This window comes from Tursiops truncatus, chromosome 3 (assembly GCF_011762595.2).
Source record: "Tursiops truncatus isolate mTurTru1 chromosome 3, mTurTru1.mat.Y, whole genome shotgun sequence".
Lineage (NCBI taxonomy): Eukaryota > Metazoa > Chordata > Mammalia > Artiodactyla > Delphinidae > Tursiops > Tursiops truncatus.
The window spans coordinates 99,884,533-99,891,472 of record NC_047036.1 but is presented as its reverse complement, the minus strand read 5'-3'; positions in this window follow the sequence as shown (position 1 = coordinate 99,891,472).

The following is a 6,940-nucleotide window of genomic DNA, read 5'->3' as shown; positions in this document are numbered from 1 at the left end:
GAAGCAACTGGAACACTCAAATACTTGAGAGTGAAAATTGTTATAACCAACTTGTAAAACTGCTGTTATTCACTAATTTTGAACATATATACACTATGACCTAGCAGTTCTATTCCTTGATAAACATCTAACAGAAATGCATACTTATTTTCACCAAAAGATATATAAAAATGTTCAGCAAAGCACAATTTGTGATTCTCTCAAACCTAAAGCTATTCAACTCTTCATCAATGGGATAATGGATAAATAAATGATGGCATATTCACCCAGTGGGATACTATTTATGGAATGAGAATGAATGATCTTTAACACAACAATATGGAAGAATCTCATAAACATGATGTTAAATGAAAGAAATCAGACCCAAAATACATACCATATTATATTTATATAAAGTATGAATACAACAGAATAATCTATTGTGATAGAGGTCAGAATAGTGGTGAGCTTAGAGGTAATGATTGGAAGCAGGGCATGAGGGTATCTTCTGGGTGCTAGTCATGGTCTCTTTCTTGATCTGGGCATTGGTAGCATGAATGCATGCAATTTATAAAACTCATAGTACACTATGTATACTTTTAAAATATGTATATTTTCCAATAAAAAGTAACAAATCAATTAAAAATTACCAGGAAATAAAACTAATACTTAAAAAATCTGTTAATTTAAAAATGTAAATGCTTTGCAGGTTTCCAGTACTTTTTACTAGTGAAGAAGACTGCAGCTTTGGGCAAAGTATAAACGTGCTTTATTTTGACCTTCTTTTGCACAGTGGAATAAGAGGCCACAATATGTCACAAGGGAAGTTTCCCAGGAAAGACTTCTAAAATGATGTGTGCTTCTGCAAACATATTATTTGCTGAAATAAACACTTAAACTGCTCTGAGGATTTGGAGAAACTGTTCATTAAACTTCAAGAGAATGACAAAAGAATTCTCTGAACAGAAAATAAATAGCCTGCTATGTAGCTTTTCTCTCTCATATAACTTGGAGATTAATGAGATTAGATTGGTGAAAATTGCCCTGTTCTCCCCAACCCAAACCAAATATAAACAAACTAATTGAAAAGCATCTCATATCTGGTGTGTTCCAATGACTTTTTTTTTTTTCTAGGAAGAAAGTAACTTTAGATTCCTTTCAAAATGTATAGTATATTGAACACCCTTAGAAAAACTACTTGGTGATAGGGTAAGTGGGAATACTTACCAGAGATGAATTACAGGTTTATTACTGTAACAATTTGAGACTATCAGCTTCTAAGAAATGAGCAATCAATGTGATTCTTGAGCCCTTTCTTAGAAAAAGATTTCTCCATGCACTTTCCCGTCCGTATACTTTTGTTTGTGTGGTTCTTTCTGCTTGCCGTGTTTGACTATTTAGAAGTATTTTATATGAACTCTCTTGGGAAAACCTGACTGAATAGCTTGCTTTGTATTTGCCTGCATGTTAATTGATGAGGTTTAGGACACTAGTAAAGGAAAATAATGACTACAATCAATATAAATATTCAAACAGATAAAAGGAACCAATTCATGAGAAGGCTAAATTATGTTATATATCCTGTTATTTAACATAAAATACTGCAGTTGTGCATTCTAAGGCTTAGGGGTGGGAAATGAAAGATAAAAGCAAATCTGAGAGTTAAGAGGTCAGTAGGTAAGGGTCTATGGGAGTAGCATTTGGAGATTTTCTTTAAGAAACTTGGGAAATTCTTCAAAATTTGTGTAGTGTGAATTATTACATATAACATTAAACTACTGATTTTCTGAAAGTTTTCTCTGAAAAGCTAGGAAGTGTTCCCTGTAGCCTCTTTGAACATTACTGAATGATAAACCACTGAAAATAATAAGAAACGGCTGCTGTTTTGGACAAAACCAGAGATGGAACAAGGAGGGAGCAGAAATAAAGAGATAAGCCTGGGGGGAGAAATATGAGTGGGGACCAAAAATCTCTGCCACAGCAGCTCCTTGGACTTCCCTTCAGCTCCTTGAGTAGAACCCTGTTCCAAGGGAACTGGGAGGTCAAGCAAGGGAGAAGTCTTCATCACTGGCTGTCCAATAAATTATTCTCAGGGAATCTATCTGTGTTAGCTTCCTGAGGCTCCTGTCACAAATTACCAGAAATTAGGTGGATTAAAACAGCAAGAATTTATTCTCTTACAATTCTGGAGGCCAGAAGCCTGATGCTCTAAGGGAGAAAAGTTCTTCTTCTGTTTTCTAGTGACCCCATTTTTTTGCTTCTTCCGTCTTCCTTGGCTTGTGGCCACATCACTCCAGTCTCTGCCTCTGCGGTTACACTGTCTTTTCCTTTTTTCTGTGTATTTTCCTCTGTGTCTCTTCTCTCTGTATGGTTGCATTTAGAGCCTACCTGCATAATCCAGGATAAACTCCCTCTCTCAAGATCCTTAACTGAATCATACCTGCAAAGGCCCTTTTTCCAAGGTAACATCCACAAGGTCCAAGGATGTTACAGACATATATTTGGGGCCATTATTTAGCCCATTACACTATCAAACATTTTTTTAAAACATAGTTTCAAATTTAGAAGCCAAATGAAAACAGCCTGATTTCTTCTGACTTGCATTATAACCAATTCTAGTCTTGTTTAGACACCTTTTCACAGTATGCAAAAGTTTGAAATAGTCAACCACAAGTTTACAGACTTGGACAGACACTAGGAGGTAAAGTCCAATTTGCCCATTTTGTAGATGAGCAAACCACTGGCCAAATACTTCGTCAGTGATAAAGATAACAAGGTTATCTGAATAAAAGGAACTCAGAACCTTGAACTATTGTTCTTTCTACTTCATCAAACTGAATGATCAAGATATTACATACTAATTGGTTTAAGTAATTCATTCCTGAAAACCACCCAGTAAAGTTTCTTTTTTTTTAATTTGTCAAAAAAAACTAACAATTGTGGTATTTTATGATTAAGATAATTTGATAATAATAACCTTAATAGTTAAGGACAAAAGTGCAAGTTACATATGTGCAATAATAAATGAAATTATAAGTGAATTTATAGCACTGTCTCTAAAAAAAAAATTAAAATAGAAAATATACTAAGCAAACCTTTCAAAGGTACTTTATATTTGTCACTTGTCATTTTGAGTTTTCTTATCCATTCAGGCATTTGCAGTATAACTTCAAAAGATGTGATTACTTTGAAGTTCTTAAGTAGTTTTTGTCCTTTGTAAGGTTGATTATTAGCCCACTAGGAATACTAATACGAATTGCTTTATAAAAATGGCATTGCTCAGAGAAACAATCAATTTCTGAAGAGAGCATACATTTTCATAATATTAAATTCTGCCATCTATTTTCAGAATTGTAGGAATGTATGACTCCACATAAAAGCACATGTTGGTTGTATTTTCTCATCATGAAGAACTTCTTTTGAAATCAGAGATAAAAGTGGAAGTCAAAGTGAATCTTGTCTACCCGTGAGAGGATTCTGGTGTCCACAAGATAAAAACAGGGAATCCAGTTAGAAAAATGTATATGTATAGCTGATTTACTTTGTTATAAAGCAGAAACACACCATTGTAAAGCAATTATACTCCAATAAAGATGTTAAAAAAAAAATATATGTGCCAGTGATAGAAGGAAGAAGGAGTGACAGAGGGATTGAGAGAGAAAGAGAGGACTGCAACATTATAAATTTAGAATCTCAAGGAAAGTGTTGTTTAAGGCACTTTGATAAACCCATACTCAGTCTATGTATATTATAATGTTTATTTTAAAAGTGTTATTTGTAAGATACTTTTATAAATAAGTCTAATTTGACTGAGTAAAAGATAATGTGAGAAATTTTGTTGTAGATTTGGAAGTATTCTGTGCCTTCCCACTCCATCTTCAACAAACACTGTGAACTTTGAGATGAAGGGAGCAGATTGGTTTTTGAGAGTTAAACTTTTAATCAACACCATGAGTATTAGGACTACACCTGAAAAAAAATTACATATATCTCCCAAGCTGCAAGACCTGATATAATCTGTCTGAAGTAGCATTTTACAGATAGACTGTGTCAGTCTGAAGTGGTTTTGGAGATGAATCAGCTAAATATACATAGAAAAAAAGGGTTACAGAGACAAATGTTTTTAGCCTTCACATTAGCATTGTCCAAGAAAAAGACTTGGCCCACAAACTTTAATATTTCCATTTTGTTGTTTAGTAAGTTCACAAATTTACTTCTACTGAGAGAGGCAGAGAAAATAGAGCCTCTTAAAAATTTTAATTAACTGGTTGGATTTTCCTCATGAAACTCTTTATCTTGCTGAATGTGGTCATTCCTTGGTATCCTCAGGGTATTTGCTTCAGAACCCACTTTGGATACAAAAATCCAAGGATGCTCAAGTCCCTTATATAAAATGGGGTAGTATTTGCATATAACCTATGCACATTCTCCTGTATACTTTAAATCATCTCTAGATTATGTATAGTACCTAATGCCATGTAAATGCTATGCAAATAGTTTTAAATACAATGTAAATGCTATGTAAATAGTTGCTGGAATGCAGCAAATTCAAGTCTTGCTTTTGGAACTTTCTGGAATTATTTTTTCTGAATATTTTCAATCTGCAGTTGGTTGAATCTTTGGATGTGGAACCTGCAGACATGGAAGGCCAACTATAGTATGTATATGGGGTCAGCAACTAAAGATTTGATTCCAAAATAGCAATTCAATGTAATATAATAATGAAAGAAACGTTTAGGTAAATGCTCCATCTTAGAGTTTATTCTCTTCCCCATTTCTTTTCAAGTTGGCGCTTGGTCATATGGAGGAGGAAATGACATGTGTCCTCTTGGTGATAAAGGTGAGGAAAGGGTCCTCAGATTTGTATGGCATCTGCTGGAATCTTGCTGATCTCTGTTGGATATAGCCAGTCTGGTTTACTACCTGGCTAATGACAACTAGTGTTTTTCTGTGTTGTGTCAAGGCATTTCCCAGGTTTTTCCCAGCTGACCTTGGTTACCCATGGCACCACCAACTCCCTAATGGAGTGATACGTTCATCTCTTAGTTTTTGCCTTGGCATCTCCCTGTTTTGCTACAGGAGACTGCCTGGGGCAGGTTCATCAACTCTCAACTCAGCTATCTTCCATGACCCTTGGGGCATGTGGGAACCTCTGGGCTTCTGTACAGCATGCCACATGGGAACTAAAGAAGGCTTGGTCTTTGCCTCATTATTCAGTTTATTTCAATATGGCTGCTTTTAAGTTGGCTTGGGTGTAGTCTATAAGACAATTAACTTCTAGAATCACAGATGTTCCCCTTTCTGGGATTTTGACCTTGAGACGGGATATCAGGCATGTGTTCTGTCACTACTGAGTCCTTACTATCTTCTGCTTTTGATTTGGCTAGCATCTCCCTAAAACAGCTTCAATATCCAGGCCACTAAGCTTGTATCCTAATTACAAAATGGCAGATAAATGAACTTAGAACATTCTCTTCCTGTAATAAAACCAGACTTTCGAATGTATTGTCTTATAGCAGAGGGCAATGGATTACCTTTTATCTCTTTGTATTCTTACTGTGACAAACTGTTAACTGTCTTTCCATCCCCATTTGGGTAGACAGAAACCTTAGGCTGACTTGAGGTTGTCCCATGAATAGAGATGCAAAAGAGAAAAGCATAATTTAAATAGTTCAAACAATATTCCCCACCTTACAATGTTTGCGAGCATCCCCACTGAGATAACTGAATTGGGATATTAGAGGGTTAGGAGTGACTGGTGATAGTTATCATGAGTTTCAAAGACAAGTGAGGGAGAAGAGGAATACCTGTCATTAATTTTCCATCCTTGATATAGTTTACATATAAAATCACTATAAATTTCATTTCTTCTGATAATTTTAAACCGTTTCATATATCAGCTCTGAGAAATATTTTTTAAAGCTGAAAGTGTTCCTAGACATGCAATCGGGTTGGGTTTTCACAGTATGTTTAATCCTGTTGATGTGGGAGTTGAGGTGACAAGAAGGCATTTTTATGTCATTGTTTCCTTTTTCTTCTCTTTTAACCATTAACTCCTTAATGTTATTTGATATCATAAATAAATAAAAATAAAGTGTAGGTCCTCAGCTCTCAGTTAAATTTTTGCCTCATTCCTGACTTTGGAAGCAGATTTATTTGTATGGATTCCAAAAGTGAGAAGGATGTAGAGCCATGATCTCTAGCCTTTGGTAAATTCTCCTCATGTTTTATAACTTCCAATTATCAAGTAACCAAGTTTAAGTATGACCTCTCCAAGACCATCTCAGACCACTCTCTCCTTTCCTCGCTCCCTTCCTTCAGCCCTGTTGGCCTCATTTGTGTTCTTTGGGACTTTTACAATTCAATCTTTTCTGCCTGAAATGTGGCTATCCTGGGTTTTAGTATGATTTGTTCAAATCCAATGTCATCTCTTCGCACAGTTCTCCTCTGACTTCTCTAACCAAACTGTGCTGCCTCCCCCACCAGACTCCTTTCATCAATCACACTTTCAGTTGTGGTTTTATTTCTACATAACACTTATCACTATTGCTTGCCGGCACTGCCATAATAAAGTACCACAGACTGGGGGATTTAACAACAGAATTTTATTTTCTCAATTTTGGAGGCTAATAAATTTGAGATGATTTCTTCTGAGGACCCTTTACGTGGCTGGTAGATAGCCATCTTCTTTGTCTTTACATAGTCTTCCCTCTGTGTTTATCTGTGTTCCAATTTCGTCTTTTTATAAGGATACCAGTAAGACTGTATTAGGGTCCACCCTAATGACCACATTTTAACTAAATTACTTCTTAAAGTCCTTATCTCTGAGAGCAGTAACATTCTGAGGTACTTGGTATTAGGACTCCAACATATGAATTTTTGAGGGTAGGGACACAATTCAGCTATCTATAATAACAAATCTATCTATAATAATATGGTCCTCTTCTTTATTTACTTTTTT